Below are 17,371 nucleotides of genomic sequence, written 5' to 3' on the forward strand. Positions count from 1 at the left end.
CCTCACGGATGTTTTTAGGGTATATGGAGATATATAGGCGGAAGAAATACATCAGGGGGGCACGAGGGTGGAGGGCGCGCCCAGGGGGGTGGGCGCGCCCCCCTGCCTCGTGACCTCCTCGCAGATCCCCCGACGTGCACTCCAAGTCTTCTGGGCTTCTTTCCTTCCAAAAATGAGTTCCGTGAAGTTTCATGTCAATTGGACTCCATTTGGTTTTCCTTTTCTTCGAAACCCTAAAACAGGGTAAAAACAGAAACTGGCACTGGGCTCTGGGTTAATAGGTTAGTCCCAAAAATGATATAAAAGTGTATAATAAAGCCCATAAACATTCAAAACAGTAAATAATATAGCATGGAGCAATCAAAAATTATAGATACGTTGGAGACGTATCAATGGCCCGTCCGGTGGGTCCCCGCTGTCAGGTGGAGGAATAATTATTTTGCACGTAATAAGGAGGCACTTCCTTGCTGCCGCCGTGGACCCAGCTGTCAGCCTCTCCACGTACAGTCCACGTCCGATGGAAGCCATTCCTTGACCATGTTGACCACGCCATGCCGAGAGCACCAGGGCGGTGGACGACGGCGAGGCCTAGGAAGGGGACGACGCGGAGCCGGGGGAGACGCGGCAGTGGATGCCCACGCGTAGAGGAGTACGAGGGTTCACTGGTTCGCTGCAGTGTGAGGCTGTCGTCGCCACACAATAACAAGGGGTGTGGGTGAGTATAAGGATGGCCTTGCCAGTGGTGGGAGTAGTAGGGGGCGGTAAGGCCTCCGCCGCATATCAGCCGGCCATGGGAGGCAGGAGCACGAGGCACGACCGGCGCTGGTTTGGGCGGCTGGAGCAAGAAGGCCAAAGGTTGAAGAAGCACTACGGCCGTTGGATGGACATCGTACGGTCACTGGAGCTAGAATCGTGCATATTGACTAAGTTGACAAAGCCCTCCGTTCCCGTCAACTTAGTAGGCCCACAAGTCAGCCTCCCACCAAGGTGGGTCCCAGCTAGCAGGGGGTATTCATTTTTTTGTGCGTAATAAGGAGGCACTTCCGGTGGGTCCGAGCTGACAGCCGGGGGAACGTTTTTTCGTGAAATACGGTGGCCCGTCAGGTGGGTCCCAGCAGTCAGGGGCAAACGTTTTTTTCGCGATATACTGGTGGGCGTCCGGTGAGTCCTTGCTGTCAGGTGGAGGAATAATTATTTTCCGCGTAATAAGGAGGCACTTCCTTGCGGCTGCCGTGGACCCAGCTGTCAGCCTCTCCACGTACAGTATTCTTCCGATGGAATTCGGTCGTTGACCACATTGACCACGCCGCACCGACAGCACCACGGCGGTGGACGGCGGCGAGGCCTAGGAAGGGGACGACGCGGAGCCGAGGAAGACGCGGCAGTGGATGCCAACGCGGAGAGGAGTACGAGGGTTCACTGGTTCGGTTGCGCTGCCGTCGCCGCAGAATAACACGGGGTGTGGGTGAGTGGAGTGGAGGGATGGCCTGGCCAGCGGTGGGAGTAGTATGGGGGCGGTGAGGCCTCCGCGGCAGCACAGCCAGCCACGGGAGGCAGGAGCAGGCGGCACGGCCAGCGCTGCTTTGGGCGGCTGGAGCAAGAAGACCAGAGGTTGAAGAAGCACTACGGCCGTTGGATGGACATCGTACAGTCAGTCAAGCTAGAATCGTGCATATTGACTAAGTTGACAAAGCCCTTCGTCCCCATCAACTTAGTAGGCCCACTATACTGGGTCCCAGCTAGCAGGGGGGTATTCATTTTTTTGTGCGTAATAAGGAGGCACTTCCTTGCATGCGAAGATATAGCTGGTGGGTCCGAGCTGTCAGCGGCGGTAACATTTTTTTCAGGAAATTCATAGGCCGTTTCGGTGGGTCCCAGATGTCAGGTGGAGGAAATCATTATTTTGCACGTAATAAGGAGGCATTTCCTTGCGTGCGGCTGTGGACCCAGCTGTCAGCCTCTCCACATACAGTCCACTTCAGATGCATGTCGGTCGTTGACCACGCTGACCATGCCACGCCGAGAGCACCAGGGTGGTGGACAACGGCGAGGCCTAGGAAGGGAACGACACGGAGGCAGGGAAGACTCGGCCGTTGTTTTTGTTTCCCATGCGGAGGGGAGTACGACTGTACGAGGGTTTACTGGTTCGTCTACCGTCGCCGAAGAATAACAGTAGGTGTGGGTGAGTAGAGGGATGGCTAGGCCAGCGATGGGAGTACGGTGGGGCGGTGAGGCCTGCGCGGCAGCACAGCCGGCCGCAGGGAGGAGGGAGCAAGCAGTCCCACCGGCGCTTGTTTGAGCGGCTGGAGCAGGAAGAGCAGAGATTTAAGAAGCACGACGGCCATTGGATGGACATCCAACAGTATACAGGCCATCTGTGGAAAGCCTCAAATCTGTGGAAAACAGCATACAGCCCATCTGCCATTATTTCAAATAATTTACAGCCCATTTGCTAATTCTTACGGGTTTTTTTGGAGCCCATATTATTTATGTTAGCATTACAGCCCATATTGTGGCCACGGTTAAAAAATTATACGAAATTTTGCATATGTCGGTGCGGTCTGAACTGTTTTTAATCCCGAAATTTCGAGTCACATTCAGACTGATTTTAAAAATAAATGTATAGCAATATAAAATCCAATAAATTGTCCACGCATAAAAATCAATGCAATTTAAAATCTCGAAATGAAAAAAAGATATTTGAAAATAATTGCCGGTTTGATGTGTTTTAAAAATGTATAGCTCATTTCTCATTACCGATAGGCCATTTTCTCGGCCAGCCGAATGAAGCTCTCCTCATCTTGAAAGATTTGCAGCCCAACAAGCCTAATAAAGCGACTTACTTGACAAATTACAAAAGAACTGGGCTAGCCATTTTCAGAAAGAAAAAAACTACTGGGCTGGTCTGTGGTAAACATAAAGAAAAGGCTGTCTAGACAGGCCAGAGTGTCCCGCACAACCCAGTTGACACCCTGCTTCCGTCTCAAAAACAAATTAGATAAATGCCACTCCAATTATGGCAATTCATAAAAATGCCACTGCAATTTCCAAACTTTGAAAAATGCCACTGCAATTTTCGCAAATTTTGAAAAACGCCACTGCAGTTTGCAAACTTTGAAAAACGCCACTCCAGACTTCGAAAAATGCCACTAGAAATGGCATGAAATGGCATTTTTCAAAGTTTGGAAATTGCAGTGGCATTTCTCGGATACACCAGATTTGGAGTGGCATTTATCAAATTAACCCAAAACAAAAATAACTGGGCGAGCTGCTGGGTCCCTGGTGTCAGCCACTCGTTGTGCAATTCTCTCATTTATTGACTACGTTGACAATGGCATGGGACCCAGATGTTAGAAATCCACTAGGAGGAGCCATTTTTTATTGGCTTGAAATAAGGAGGCACTTGCTTGCGTACTGCCATGACCTTGGCGGGTCTCTGCTGTCATCCTCTCCACATACAATCATCTCCTGATTGTGTACGCGTCAACTTGCTAGGCCCACAAGTCAGCCTCTAAACCGTGGAGGACAAATACAACCCATTTTCTCTGCGTACAGTACCAGTTAGTCGTGCTTCAAAACTGATCGACACGCCATTAAAAATATAAAGGTCGATAACTAATGCGGCACCTCGGGCCAACGCGGCCAGATCGCATTTTCCATGAGAAATTACACACCGTGTTTCGTTGACATGTGGTCCCGTTCCAACATATCAGTGAGACGACGGCGAGTGGTAGGAGTATTTCTGAACGGACGTGTAGGCCGGGGCGCCTCTTCGTGAACCGTGGCAAACTCGCAACCGTCCACCGACTCTTCGCCTTTCCCTCTCGATTTGGAACTGCTGTCGCACGCTCTTCCTCTCCCTCCTCCATTTTCCTTCAACCCTTCACCCTTTCTTCTGCCATTGTTTGATCGTCTTCTCCATGGAGGGAACGGGCCGGAAACGACCCCGTTATTCTTGCCCCGATCTGAAAGATGACGTGGTGGAGGAACTCATTGATCGATGCGACGTCATCACCTCGGCTAGCATTGCAGGTTCGTTCAAGCCCATTCTCGACTCAACTAATAACATCATTACAAAGAACCCAAGAGTCAAGGAGCGGTTTGATCTCCCCTATCTTCTTCGCCGTGACCCTGATGACTAGCGCCGGCACGACGGAGGCCTCGCCCTGTGCCAGTTGATACCGCTTGATAATGATACGTATGATGTTAAGATGCCATCGCTTGAGGGCAAGGCTTGGGCGGGTGCAAATGGAGATTGGGTTGTTTACATTGGTTCCAACTGCGAGTGGGAACTTGTGAATGTGTACACTCGTCACCGGGTTCCACTTCCAAAAATCTCAGCACACTGCCCAGAGGTTGAGCACACCGGTAATGTACGCACGTTCAAATACGATCATGGTGACTGTCTTCTACGGAAGATAGCAATTTGTCGAGTTCCCAACTGCTCTTGGAATTACAACAACTATCAAGTTGTTGCTATCTTCGACAAGCTTGTTGCCGTCCTTCGTGGTTTGACTCGATGGATACTGCTTAAAAATCAGTTTCTGTACACGGATGAGTACTGTGATGCAATTCAATACGAGGGCCTTGTGTTTGCTGCCACCACTCGTGGCACTGTTTTTGCATGGCATACTAGTAGTTTTGGTACGTTTGTCTTCCACTGTAATTATAATTGTTTCATCCACATGCATGCGGGTTAGCAAGTTTCCCTTTACTAATTAACCTTCTTCTTGTGTTTCCAAGGTCCTATGAACACCCCACCACCTATACTTGAAATTTTTTATAACCAAGGGGGAGATGCCGATGGTGATGATCACGAGCAGCGCCCATATATTTTGTGGCGCCTGGCAACTAATTTCGATGGATCACCTCTTCTTTTGTGTATACAGCCCACTGATGATGTTACTGCTAAGGAAGCGGGTGTCTCCCATGGTCGCACTCTCCAGACCTATTCCAACACCCGTTGCATGGTATTTGGGATGGATACTAGTGTGCTAGCGCCAACTCCTTCTCCCTGGCACAGAATTGATAGTCTTGGAGAAAACTCGCTCTTCCTTGGACAAAACTATCCGATGATGGTGAAAGGCGATCCAACTGATGTTGACACATTTATGAGAAGCAACTGTGTCTATACCTCGGACATTTGGGTGGTTCCCTACCTTGGTACTGATATAGTAGGCCCCTTCATCCTAGATGATCAGTCTTGCGTTGGTCTCCAGATCGACAACGGACGGCCTATCCCAGAGAATCACTTGTGGTTCAAAGCAAGCGTTTCCAACGCCGCGGAATGGTTGAGTTGAAGTTCATTTCATGGCTTGTTATTTGTTGTGTGGTGAAAACTTTAGTATTTATAATGTATCCTTGTTGTCGATGTGGGTTGATGACCTGTTGTATGTAATAAAATGATATGCCTGTGATAAACTTACTAAATTTATGAATGGCTTTCGAGTCGCTTCTCTGAGTGAGTGGTGCAACGAGGCAAAAAAATATTTTTTGAATACATAATTGTACGTGCATTGCAACAGGTTATCGGATGAGGCCAATCAACAATAGTAGTACACTATTTGTACTAGCTTCACATGCATCGCGCGTCGGGCGGGTGTTTTTACTGTAGCCATATGTTAATGTGTTCGTTGTACGTAACCAGCACCTCGAATCCTCGATACTAGTATACTATATAGTAGTAGGAGTAAGTAGTAGGAGTAGTAGGAGTAGTAGGGTGGCATGGGCCAGAACAAGCATTCACGTCCAGGAGTACGGCACACGCCACCACCACGACATCCATCTGACACCATATTATTTCTTGGAGTCCGTGCTAGAGCAATCTCTTCAACCTCGTCGTTTCTCTAACTTCAGCCATCACGCGGCGGGCGAGGTGGGGGTTTGTCGATAGTCGGTTTCCTTAACTGCGGTCCCACTTGTAAGGCCAACTCCAACGCATGACCCCAAATGCACCTCCGTTTTGCACAAACTCCAATGATAATTTTGACTAGAAAAGCAAGACCAAAGAAAACAAGAACCACAAGAATACATTTTACTACTCCTGTAAGTTGGATTAGTGCCTTCTCGATGCATTCATTGTTGATCTGCGGAGGCTCGATCTTGCGTCTGTGCTAGCTAAAAGTGATAGAACGTCTACTAAATTGTGCTCTATCAATATATGGATGTACTCTTCTTCCCAATACAAAAACTTGCATCCATTCTACTCCCTCCGTTGCACAATACATGCCTTCTATTTGTCAAAATATATATGTATCTAGACATGTCTTAGTATATAGGTACATCCATTTTTGGACAAATGGAAGTCAAGTATTTTGGAACGGAGGGAGTACACAATAAAAATTTTAAGTTAGCACAGCTAGTCTAATCTGAGAGCAGAACCGAAGATTTGGTCGGGTTCTTCCTCCTTTTGCCGACACGTGGGACATCCAGCATCCAGGTTGTGTCATGAAAGAAAATAGAGTGGTAGTTGAAGCCACGAGATGTGCATCTTGGGTTAAACTGTAAATAGAATCTTACTACTCTTGAGTAACTCCAAAAGCGGCCACCGAAGATCTTTATTGGATTTGTTTTTCATCACCAGCATGTCGAGGTGAAAGATGTGCAGGTTCAGTGGGTCCTCTTGCGTTTTCACTGACATGTGGGGCCGCATGTGAGCAAATAGACGATGGGCTCCACGCGTCCGCTGGCTGGCTGAGAAGAGAGATAGAGGAGGGCTGAGCACGGACTGCAGGAAATTTGTTCTACGTACCTCGATATAGGCTCGATATAGAGGGGTGGCATGGGCCATAACTAGCATTCACGTCTAGCAGTACGGCACACGCCACCCACACGAGTCCCATTCGACACCAATTTTCTTGGAGTCCGTGCTACAACCATCTCTTCTCCCTCCTGTTTTCTCAGCCATTGCACGGTGGGCGGGGTGGGGGTTTGCCGATAGTCGGTTTGCTCAACTGCGGTCCCACTTGTAAGTGAAAATGCAACACCGCACGCATTACCGCTTGAGCGGCATGCCGTACCAACCGTGTGGGGGTGCGATGCGAACACGGCAGGCTTTTCCTTTTGAACTTGTAACTTGTAAAATTTGGTTCTGCTCCATGGCGCGACCGATAGATAGAAAATAACGATTTTGCCTAGAGTAATGAGAAGTTTGGTTCTGGCGTTGTTCATGCATGGAGTACGTACGAAAATTATGAAGTTGATGCGAAAGGTAAGATAATTACTATAGTATCATATACTACTACATGGATTTTACGGGAAGACAAAAATACATACGGATCCATCAACGTTCAACGACATCCTCACACCCTAGTGTACCGGGTCACCAACCGACGTGTGAGGAGTAGCGGCGTTGGCGGCGAGCTCAACGTGCTTCTGAACAGTGCCATCCAAGGTTGCCCTGCGCTCCAAGAAGGCCAGCGTCCTATCGTCCTCCTCTTGCATGTAGTAGTCCTTGTGGACGATTTGCGCGTAGACGTGGGTGATTATGTCGATGGTGTCTTGCTTTTCTACATGTACTGTACTACTATGGAGTGCATGCATGTGTGTACCCGGGGTGGAAGCACTGCATGCATGTGTGTACGCATTATTCCCTCTAGTAATAGACGCCGTGCTATAACTACCAATGCTATTTTTCAGGCCGATCGCTAGTCGCCTTGGTCCCATAGATTTTTTTCTTTTTTCTGAAGCGCGCTATATAAACAGTGACGGATGGAGTAGTATGAGCGGATTCAAAGAAGAGTGTATTGATGGTTGCTTCTTCAGAGCAACTTACAGTGGGAAAGGTGGGGCTTATGATTTGACTGCTCATTACTCAGTATTAATGCGGCGCAACGACCGGGCTGAGTCTCCCATGCGGTTGTGCACTACCCCCTCGGTTCTTAAATATACTCCAGAGTATTTGTCTTTCTAGAGATTTCAACGAGTGACTACTCAAATATTTGTCTTTTTAGAGATTTCAAATGGACTGGCACATACGGATGTATGTAGACATATTTTAGAGTATAGATTCACTCATTTTGCTCCATATGTAGTCACTTGTTGAAATCTCTGTTAAGACGAATAGAATATTTAGGAACGGAGGGAGTACACATACAAAGCAAAATGAGTGAATCTACACTCTAAAATATGCCCGTTTGAAATTTGTAAAAAGACAAATATTTAGGAACGAAGGAGTATAATTTTGTGCATGGCACATGGACCCAGATGATGAAGAGGCTTCTGGCAATGCTATCAAGCTTCCATCATTTGTTTACATAATTGACGTACTATACAAATAATTTTCCAGCGACATGAAATTGTACAATGGTGTGAGCTTTCAGCTTTTGTTTCGCGTGTCTTGCCATCGATGCTCTTTCGGAAACAATAAAAAACTAACTTCCTTGCTAATGCATGTCAATTATTAGCAGATCAGAGCTAATAATTACATCACAACTGAAGACAAAGTTGTGAGAAGGTGTTAAATTAAAATTGATCCATGCTTTCATTGGCAGCAACGTCCCCCCAATTAACTATAGAGGTACAATGGCTGGTATATGTGTGGAGGAGGAGAGAGGCCTACCTCATGTATTAAGGAGATCGATCTTCCTCGTGTATTAAGGGAGATCGATCGGCATCCATGCATATGTGCAGGAGATGAATAAGGTTGGGAGAGAGACAGAGCTAGAGTGTTGGAGGGGGTGGTAGTGGAGTTGCTTCTAACAAATGGTGGGATATGCTTGCTAGACAAACGGAGGGCACGCCCGCAATATCAATAAGAGAGGAGATGGCTGCTTGTTGTCTGTGCACGTGCGTGTGAGAGACGGGTCAGGAGGCATGCACGAATGATGAGGGGGGCGATGTGGCTGTGGTAAGCAGACGTAACTACATAGGAAGATCAATCGCCCTTTGTAAGAGAAAGGAGAGACATAACTTGTGAGGTACGTCGATCGATGGGGGGGGGTAGTTAAAGTCGATCTAGGTATATGTTGGGAGATCGATCGGTATACATGCATGTGTGTGTTAGAACAAATGAGGCACGAGGAGAAGGATAGAGAGAGAGAGGGATGCATGTAGGAGGTGGTACGAGAGGCATACTATATCGAGGGGGAGGAGTGTGCGAGTACGAGAACGATGAAAAGAGTGGTGGGAGTGAGGCATGGACGGTGACAAGAGAAGAGGGGAAGCTTGTGTTTGTGCTAGGCACACCTGGCTAGAGAGGCATATCGATCGATGTGTGCCGTAAAGAAGGAGCTGGGGGGCCTACACACACCGTGGGTGAACGACCTAAAGTGAAAAGACGAATTTGTGCGATGGAGCTAGAGAATGCTGAGGGAGGGTGAGAGGGATGCGGGCGTGTGCATGCACAAGAGAAAGTTAGCGCTAGCTACAAAGATAAGAGGGTTGTGTGGGTGTAAAAGACGAATAGAGATCATATATACTTCATTATAAAAAGCGAATTCAGATATTTGAAGAATTTATCATAGTGTTTCAAACCGACGGATGTGTGAATATATATAACGGTGATACACATGGTGTGGTTATGAACATGGTATACTACATTTAATATATTTTATCTCTACTCTTATAAAAACGGAGTTGTTGATAATGGTGCCTGCCATCCTGCATTATAGGTCGTCTGATTTATATCTGGCGGATAGCAAGGAAACTATGATGGTTGAAGTTGGCAACAATCATGATTGTAGATTCTTATTGAAATAGAGAAATGAATTCAAATTTAGTTCGAATTGCAGCTGTAGTATAGATATTTGGAATGCACTAAAATGTTGGTATGAGTAGGTTACATGCATTATACAGCAAGCAAAAAAAATTAATCGGACATAACATGGATTCATACTCCCTCCTTCCATCTATATAGGGCGTAATGAGATTTTTAAGACCTCCTTTGACTATTGACAAGATTAATAGTACATGACATGCACAATGTGAAAATTATATCATTGCAAGAACCTTTCACAGATGAATTTAACGGTGTGCTTTGTGTAAGTTGCATGTCATATATCATTGCTCTAATATTTGGTCAAAGTTAGCATCGAAAAACGCATTAGGCCCTATATAGATGGAAGGAGGGAGTAGCTTTGAATAGCATTTGTATAGTAAAACGGGCAAGACTCTCTCTTTGTGTGGTGTGAATAGTTTTATTTTTTTCGTTTTCTTTTTGGTTGAGGGAAGTGCGAATTGATTTGGTACGTACAAGTACAATATTACTACATGTTAGGCTTCTCCCTAAAATTCAACCCGCGTCTTGTTATATCCCGAAAATTCAGATATCGTGCTCCCAAAACTGGCGCCTTCACAACTCGCGCCTTGCTATCCCGAAATTACAACATGCGCGAAAACTCCCTCCAGCTGCCAAATCCCGACACGTGAAATCCCCCTTCTAACCCTGAGCCGAAAGGGCCGCTAGTTCAAATCAGTGGGGGGTACTTTTGTAACACACCCTACATTTTGGACAAGCGCGTTCCTAAGTCATGCTTCACCCCCTCCCATCGCCCCCTTTTCGTCATTCGAAATCCCAGGCCGCCATAACCTCTCCGCTCCAGCCGTGAAACCCCACCCTCCTCCGTCCGCCACGTCACCGTTGCCCAGCCGGAGCCTCTTCCCCGACGACGTCGTCCACCGCAATAGCTCGACGTCCCTCGTCCACCTCCACGAATGAGGATCCATCATCCATCTCGTCGTCCCACCGGTTCAGCCGCCCCGTCCTCCACCTCCAAGGAGCTGCTCCGACGATCGCCTCGTCTATCGCGGCTACTCCATCCCCACGGCGCCGCCTTAACCTGCTCCACCGGAACCGCGGCATCCTCACTGACTCCTCGGACGAAGCCGAGGCCTACTCTGCGCCACCAAAGAGGTTGTACACTCATTGCATCGCACCTTCTCCTTAACTCGACCTCCCGACGCCGACGGTGCTCCATCCCGCACCCCCATAGAGCGGCTACCTTGAAGCCGGTGCCGCGGGCGACATCTCCACGGCGGCTCTCCCCCAGTGTGAGGCCCCTTTGGCGGCGGCGTCCATACCAGCCGGATCTGCTGCTGCTGCTCCGGCTCTCGCTCGATCGCTCGATCGCCCAGCTGCCGCTGCTGCTCTCCTCCTCGCTCGTGCTGCTGCTCTGCTCCGATTAAGCCACACTTCAGTCGACTGAATCGACTTTTGAGTCAGTCGATTTTCAGGGGTTGGGGGCTCGCCGGAGTTAAGGAAGAACCACCCGCAGCGGGGACGGTGGCTCACCGGAGAGGTACCCCACTATCTATCTTAGGGTTCAGGGTGGGGGCGGGGGGCCTAGAGGGCTGGCCGGGGCGGCGGTAGTGAGTTGTTTCGAGGCGGCGAGGCGGCGCTGGGGCCAGCGGTTCGGCCGGTGGTGGCTGGCGGCTTGGGGGGTGCAGGTTGAAGATGAACTGCAGGCCCTCCCTAAACTACATGTCAAGTGCCTCTCTTCTACCACTGCGTTCAGTTTCGACAGTAGCATTCAGATTCCATAGTAAATTTCAGTTTCGACAGTCAAGTTCAGAGTCAACAGTTTTTACCTCATATGTTGTAGTCAGGTGGTTTTTGGTGATGTTAATTTTAAATCCATTTTACATCATCTATTGGAGATGCTATTAGAATCCCACTTGAGATTGATGATGTCTGTCTTATGCTACTTTAGCCTTGACGTCTTACGGCTCACCGGAGCAGCTCCAACAACAAAACGATCCATCACAACAGAGCAGTGCCCTGGACGCCGTCTACAGATTCCTCAGATCTTCCTCCACACCTCCGACAGCCACCTCTGTCTCAACTGCTTCAGCGACCAACCCAATGATGCTGAGGTCGACACGGCTACGACAAAGAGGTCGTACACTTGTTGCATCACTTATTACTATACATTCACGTCGATCCATTAGGGCTATTTTGGTTCAATGGAAAAACATTGATCCACTGGTTGTTACCATCACTCTAAATTTCTGCATGCTCTCCTTACATAATCTCACCATATTTTTTTCGTATGCATGTCAGATATTGTACACAGTCATGCTGAACATGTAGAGAAAAAGAGAAGAGTTTGCCGCGGCAATACAATGTCATGAAGACATCGCTTCATGGTGGGTTCAATGGCAAACCCTCCCCACCCCTCTCCAGATTGTAATCCAGAGGAAGATATCTCTTCTGAGGCAGATTTGGACGCCGCTGACCACTCCTATTTACCCCCCCAAGGTGTTTGCTCTACCTTGGCATGATGATATTAGTCATATCATGCATATGTTGCCTTGCAGTGCCTACTTTTGACATCATATATGTCATCAGGTTAGACATGTTCTGTAATGCCACCTGTTTAGTTTCTATATCATATATGGGAATTATGCAGTCTCATGTCTTTTAGCCAGCCATAATATATGTGAAATGTGCAATGCCATCCTGTTTAACCAGGCATCATATATTTGAATGATATCTTGCCCATCCTTTTCTTCATTACATTTCCATTTGTCGACAATGTTTGTGCATTAAACTACTCTTCCTGTGAATCAGCCATTTGGGTGGGAGATGGAAAAATCTGGAGTGAAAACAAGGCCTCAGAGCAGACAGTGCTACCTGTCGAAACAGATCTCTTGTTGGGTCCCGATAGCTCCTCAGAGATGGATTCAGAGACAGATGACCAGTCCTATTCCCCCACTGAGGTGTATGCTCTAACTTGGCACGGTTATACTGCTCATATCATGCATACGGTGTCTTGCATTGCATAGTTTAGACATCATATACACAATATTCAACACCATGTTCTTAGTTCAGACATCATATTGAATGCCCTCTGTTTAGCTTTTAAATCACATATGTGAATTAAATGATGCGATCCTGATTACTTAGATAACATGTAGGTGAATTATGTCATGTGATCCTGTTTAGTTATTCATCATATCTTTGAATTATGTTATGCTATGCTATCCAGTTTAGATAGACATCATATATGTGAAATTATGTCATGCTATCCGTTTTAGTTAAACAATATACATGTCAACTATTTCATGCCCTCTTTTTTCCACACTATCTATTGCATCTGTCTCTCATACAATGTCTGTACATTCAACTATGTTTCCTGTTTATCAGCCATTTGAATTGGAGCGGGTGATGCCAGTATCTAGCGGACTAAAAACACGGTCTTCAGATAAAATAGTGCTACCTCTTGGTGGAGATAGCACCCCGGTTGTACATGCACAAGAACCAGCCCTACCACACATAACCCAAACTCTCGCAGATTGTACCCCTACTACGATGGACAGAGAACCAGCTTCACCCAATCTAACCCCAACCCCAGCCGATAGTAACCCAGTTCCTTTTGACACAGCACCATCTCCACCACAGAGCTCCCAAACAAGAGCAGTTAGTAAGGCAGCTCCAGTGCCCAAAGGGCCAATACTATCACGACGAACCCCAACTCCACCAGTTAGTACGCCTATTCCTGTGGAGGAAGCACAACCAGCTAGTCGTAGTTTAGCATCTATCGCATTTGATGTTGTTAAATCGTATGTGCGTATCTTCCCATCTTGGAAATATTATACTGAAGATGAAGGAAAATGTCAGTTGCAGGTGTTTGTCCAGGAGTTATGTGTAAGTAATGTTATTCATGGTAATTACTTTGCTTCGTCCCATACATCCTACCTCCATGATGGTTATAATACAACAAATTTTCCCATTTTTCTCTATAGAGAAGGACCGATTTGGAAACTCAGGATGAGGTAACCTGTGCTAATACCTCTGCTATCTTCAAGAATGCTTGGTGGCAGTATCGGAATTACCTGAAGAAAACGTACTTCACCGGCAAAGAAACTCATCAAATTCCCTTACGTTCTCCTGAGACACATTTACTGGACGATGACTGGGAACGCCTTGTTCTGTACTGGTCCCAAACCAAGAATGTGGTAAGGTCTATGAGCTCATTTTCTATTTTTAAGTATTATATTCTTGTGTCTTACTATACTCTGTTCATGTAGAACAAGTGCCTAAACCTGAAGAACAACTGTTCTAATTTAAGATTCCATTGCTACCATAGGACATAGATATATGTTTGTTTGATGCTTTTATTATGTACTAGTACTTGGCAATAGAAGACTTGGTAGTTTAATCCTGTCCACCTTACTAATGAACTGGTTCACCGAAATGAGTTTCATATACTAGTACATGCTAAACTTGTTATGTGTCTGCTTGTTTCTTCTTTTAGAATGCTGACAGAATATTGGGGAAGAGTGCCTTATTAAGCAACGGTAAAGGAAGTAATACATATAAGGTTCAGGATAGTGACACATCCTGTCTTGGTTTAGTGTTGGAGTTACTGGCCACTACCGCTTGCACAAGCTATTCAAACTCACTGTCTGAATCAGTTTGGTTTCTTGAGTCTCAACTACAAGCTGAAAGACATCGATCAGCTATGCTGCGACAAGAAGCGGAAGGACTGCGGAAGTTCCTGGAGCATTCAGATGCATACTTTCTGGTGCAACAGCAAGCGTTGGATGATTTTAGCGCCAAACAGGACAAAGCTAATCAGCTTGCTAAGCTTATTGCCAGCATGGTGGATACCCAGGATGACGTTTCTTGAGCTCTTCTGAAGTTGTTTCAGTTATGCTCTTGTTTTGCTACCGCGTTTATTTACATTGGTGGCCAATTTTGACGACCAGTGTATATGATATGTTGCTTTGTTCCCTATATTTGCACTGGTGGCGAACTTTGATGCCCAATGGATGTAGTATGTGTAATAGCCGTGATAGCCTAGCGTTAGTTGCTTGCTTATTTATTTCCTTGTTGTCTTGTTTATTTGTTTGCTTGTAGTCATTGCAGTTCTTTTTCCGCGGTTAACTAGTGGCTGCAATAACCTTTTTTTAAACTAGGCCACAATAACCATGGGCTAATATTTACTGTAGTGACACTGGGCCTCCTACGGGCCGTAGAAACAGTGGGCCTTCTACGGGCCGTAGAAACAGTAGGCCTTCTACGGGCCATAGAAACAGTGGGCCTTCTATGGGCCGTATCATCAATGGGCCTTATACGGGCCGTATGATCGATTGGCCAAACATGGGCCAATAACAGGCCGCATTATGGCCGTAAACGGGCTAGAGTTGGAATCGTCCGTTCATGGGCCGACCGTAACAGGCCATCGTTAATAGGCCGTATTTGATGACGCTATGAGAATGGCCCAATGTATTAACGGACCACAAACGGGCTGACTGTAACCACGGGCTGAATTTGGCCCACAAGCAGAAAATGACAGTAACGGGCCGTAAGTAAATGAATGCTGGAAATGAGCCCAAGAATAAATGGGCTCTGAGAAGGCCGAAAGATAACATGGGCTGGAAATGGCCCAATGGAATAACGGGCCGTTAATGGGCATAAAGTGATACACTGTTCATTACGGGCCAGTTTCACCACGGGCCGTTAATGGGTGTAAAGTGATACACTGTTCATTACGGGCCAGTTTCACCACGGGTCGTTAATAGGCCAAGAGTTACATAGGGCCTCATATGGGCCGAAAGATGTCATGGGCCATACATGGGCTAGAAGTGAAAACGGGCTGGAATCATATAGGATGGCCCAGATGACGCTACTGGGCCTAATTCGGATAGGGCGTAACGGGCCTTGGGTTGGCGGGCTGTAAATGGGCTATTTGCGAACATGCCATTAACAGGCTTTCCATGGGCCGGCCCGCCACCTTTTGACCAAGTCAAACGGGCCGGCCTTTTCACATGAATGGGCCTCTGTTGGGCCGTGCCATGTGTCGACGTATCATAGGCGCCTATCTGACCCACTGACGAGCTGACACGTGTTTCGTCCGGCTAATAAGAATTTTACACGTGGAAATTTCCCATTGGTCGGGGCTGTTAACGGGTTATCGGATCCAAAACCCGACCCAATAGCTTAACGGCGTTCCGTTATGGTGGATGCCATGTGTCGTTCACCCTTGACGAAAGCACTTCTATGATGCGCGATTTATCGTCATGGAAGTGAACACTTCCGTGATGATAATTTTGGTAATGTCATGGAACACTTCTACGACAGCACAGGTATGACTATCTTGATTCTGTCATAAATTCGTCATGGATGTACATGCATGACAAAAAAAAGCGACCTACTGTGACAAACACGTATCATCACGGAAGTGTATTTTTTTGTAGTGGAAGGGGAGGAGCTCGAGGCATCAGGGGGGGTGCCCTTATCCTCTCCTGGCGAGGTGGTCGGTGATACGTCTCCAACGTATATATAATTTTTTTATTATTCCATGTTGTTATATTATCATTCTTGGATGTTTTACAATCATTTTATAGTCATTTTATATCATTTTTTGGTACTAACCTATTGACATAGTGCCACGGTTGCTGTTTTTTGCATGTTTTTTACATTGCAGGTAATCAATATCAAACGGAGTCCACACGCAGCGAAACTTTTCGTGGATTTTTTTGGACCAGAAGACATCCAATGGGCCGGAGAAGCGCCTGGGGTGCCCCGAGGGGAGGACAACCAACCAGGGCACGCCTGGAGGCCCAGGCGCGCCCTGGAGGGTCGTGTCCACCTCGGGTGCCCCCGGACCGCCTCTTTACTCTATAAATACACCAATATTCCAGAAACCCTAGGGGACTTGACGAAAATCAATTCCAGCCGCCGCAAGTTCCAGAACCACCAGATCCAATCTAGACACCATCACAGAGGGTATCATCATGTCCATTGGTGCCTCTCCGATGATGTGTGAGTAGTTCTTTGTAGACCTTCAGGTCCGTAGTTAGTAGCTAGATGGCTTCCTTTGTCTCGTTTGATTCTCAATACAATGGTCTCTTGCAGACCCATATGATGTAATTCTTTTTGCGGTGTGTTTGTTGGGATCCGGTGAACTTTGAGTTTATGATCAGATCTATCTCCTTTTATCCATGAAAGTTATTTGAGTCTTCTTTGATCTCTTATATGCATGATTGATTATAGCCTCGTATTTCTTATCCAATATTTGGGTTTTGTTTGGCCAACTTGATCTATTTATCTTGCAATGGGAAGAGGTGCTTTGTGATGTGTTCGATCTTACGGTGCTTGATCCCTGTGACAGAAGGGAAACCAACACATATGTATCGTTGCTATTAAGGATAATAAGATGGGGTATATTTCTACATAAATAGATCTTGTCTACATCATGTCATCATTCTTATTGCATTACTTCGTTTCTCCATGAACTTAATACACTAGATGCATGCTGGATAGCGGTTGATGTGTGGAGTAATAGTAGTAGATGCAGGCAGGAGTCGGTCTACTAATCTTCGACGTCATGCCCATGTAATGATCATTGCCCGAATATCATCATGATTATTTGAAGTTCTATCAATTTCCCAACAGTAATCCGTTTACTCACCGTTTTCTATTTTT

Source organism: Triticum urartu, chromosome 2A (assembly GCF_056163025.1).
Source record: "Triticum urartu cultivar PI428250 chromosome 2A, HENAU_Tu73, whole genome shotgun sequence".
In the NCBI taxonomy this organism is placed as follows: Eukaryota; Viridiplantae; Streptophyta; class Magnoliopsida; order Poales; family Poaceae; genus Triticum; species Triticum urartu.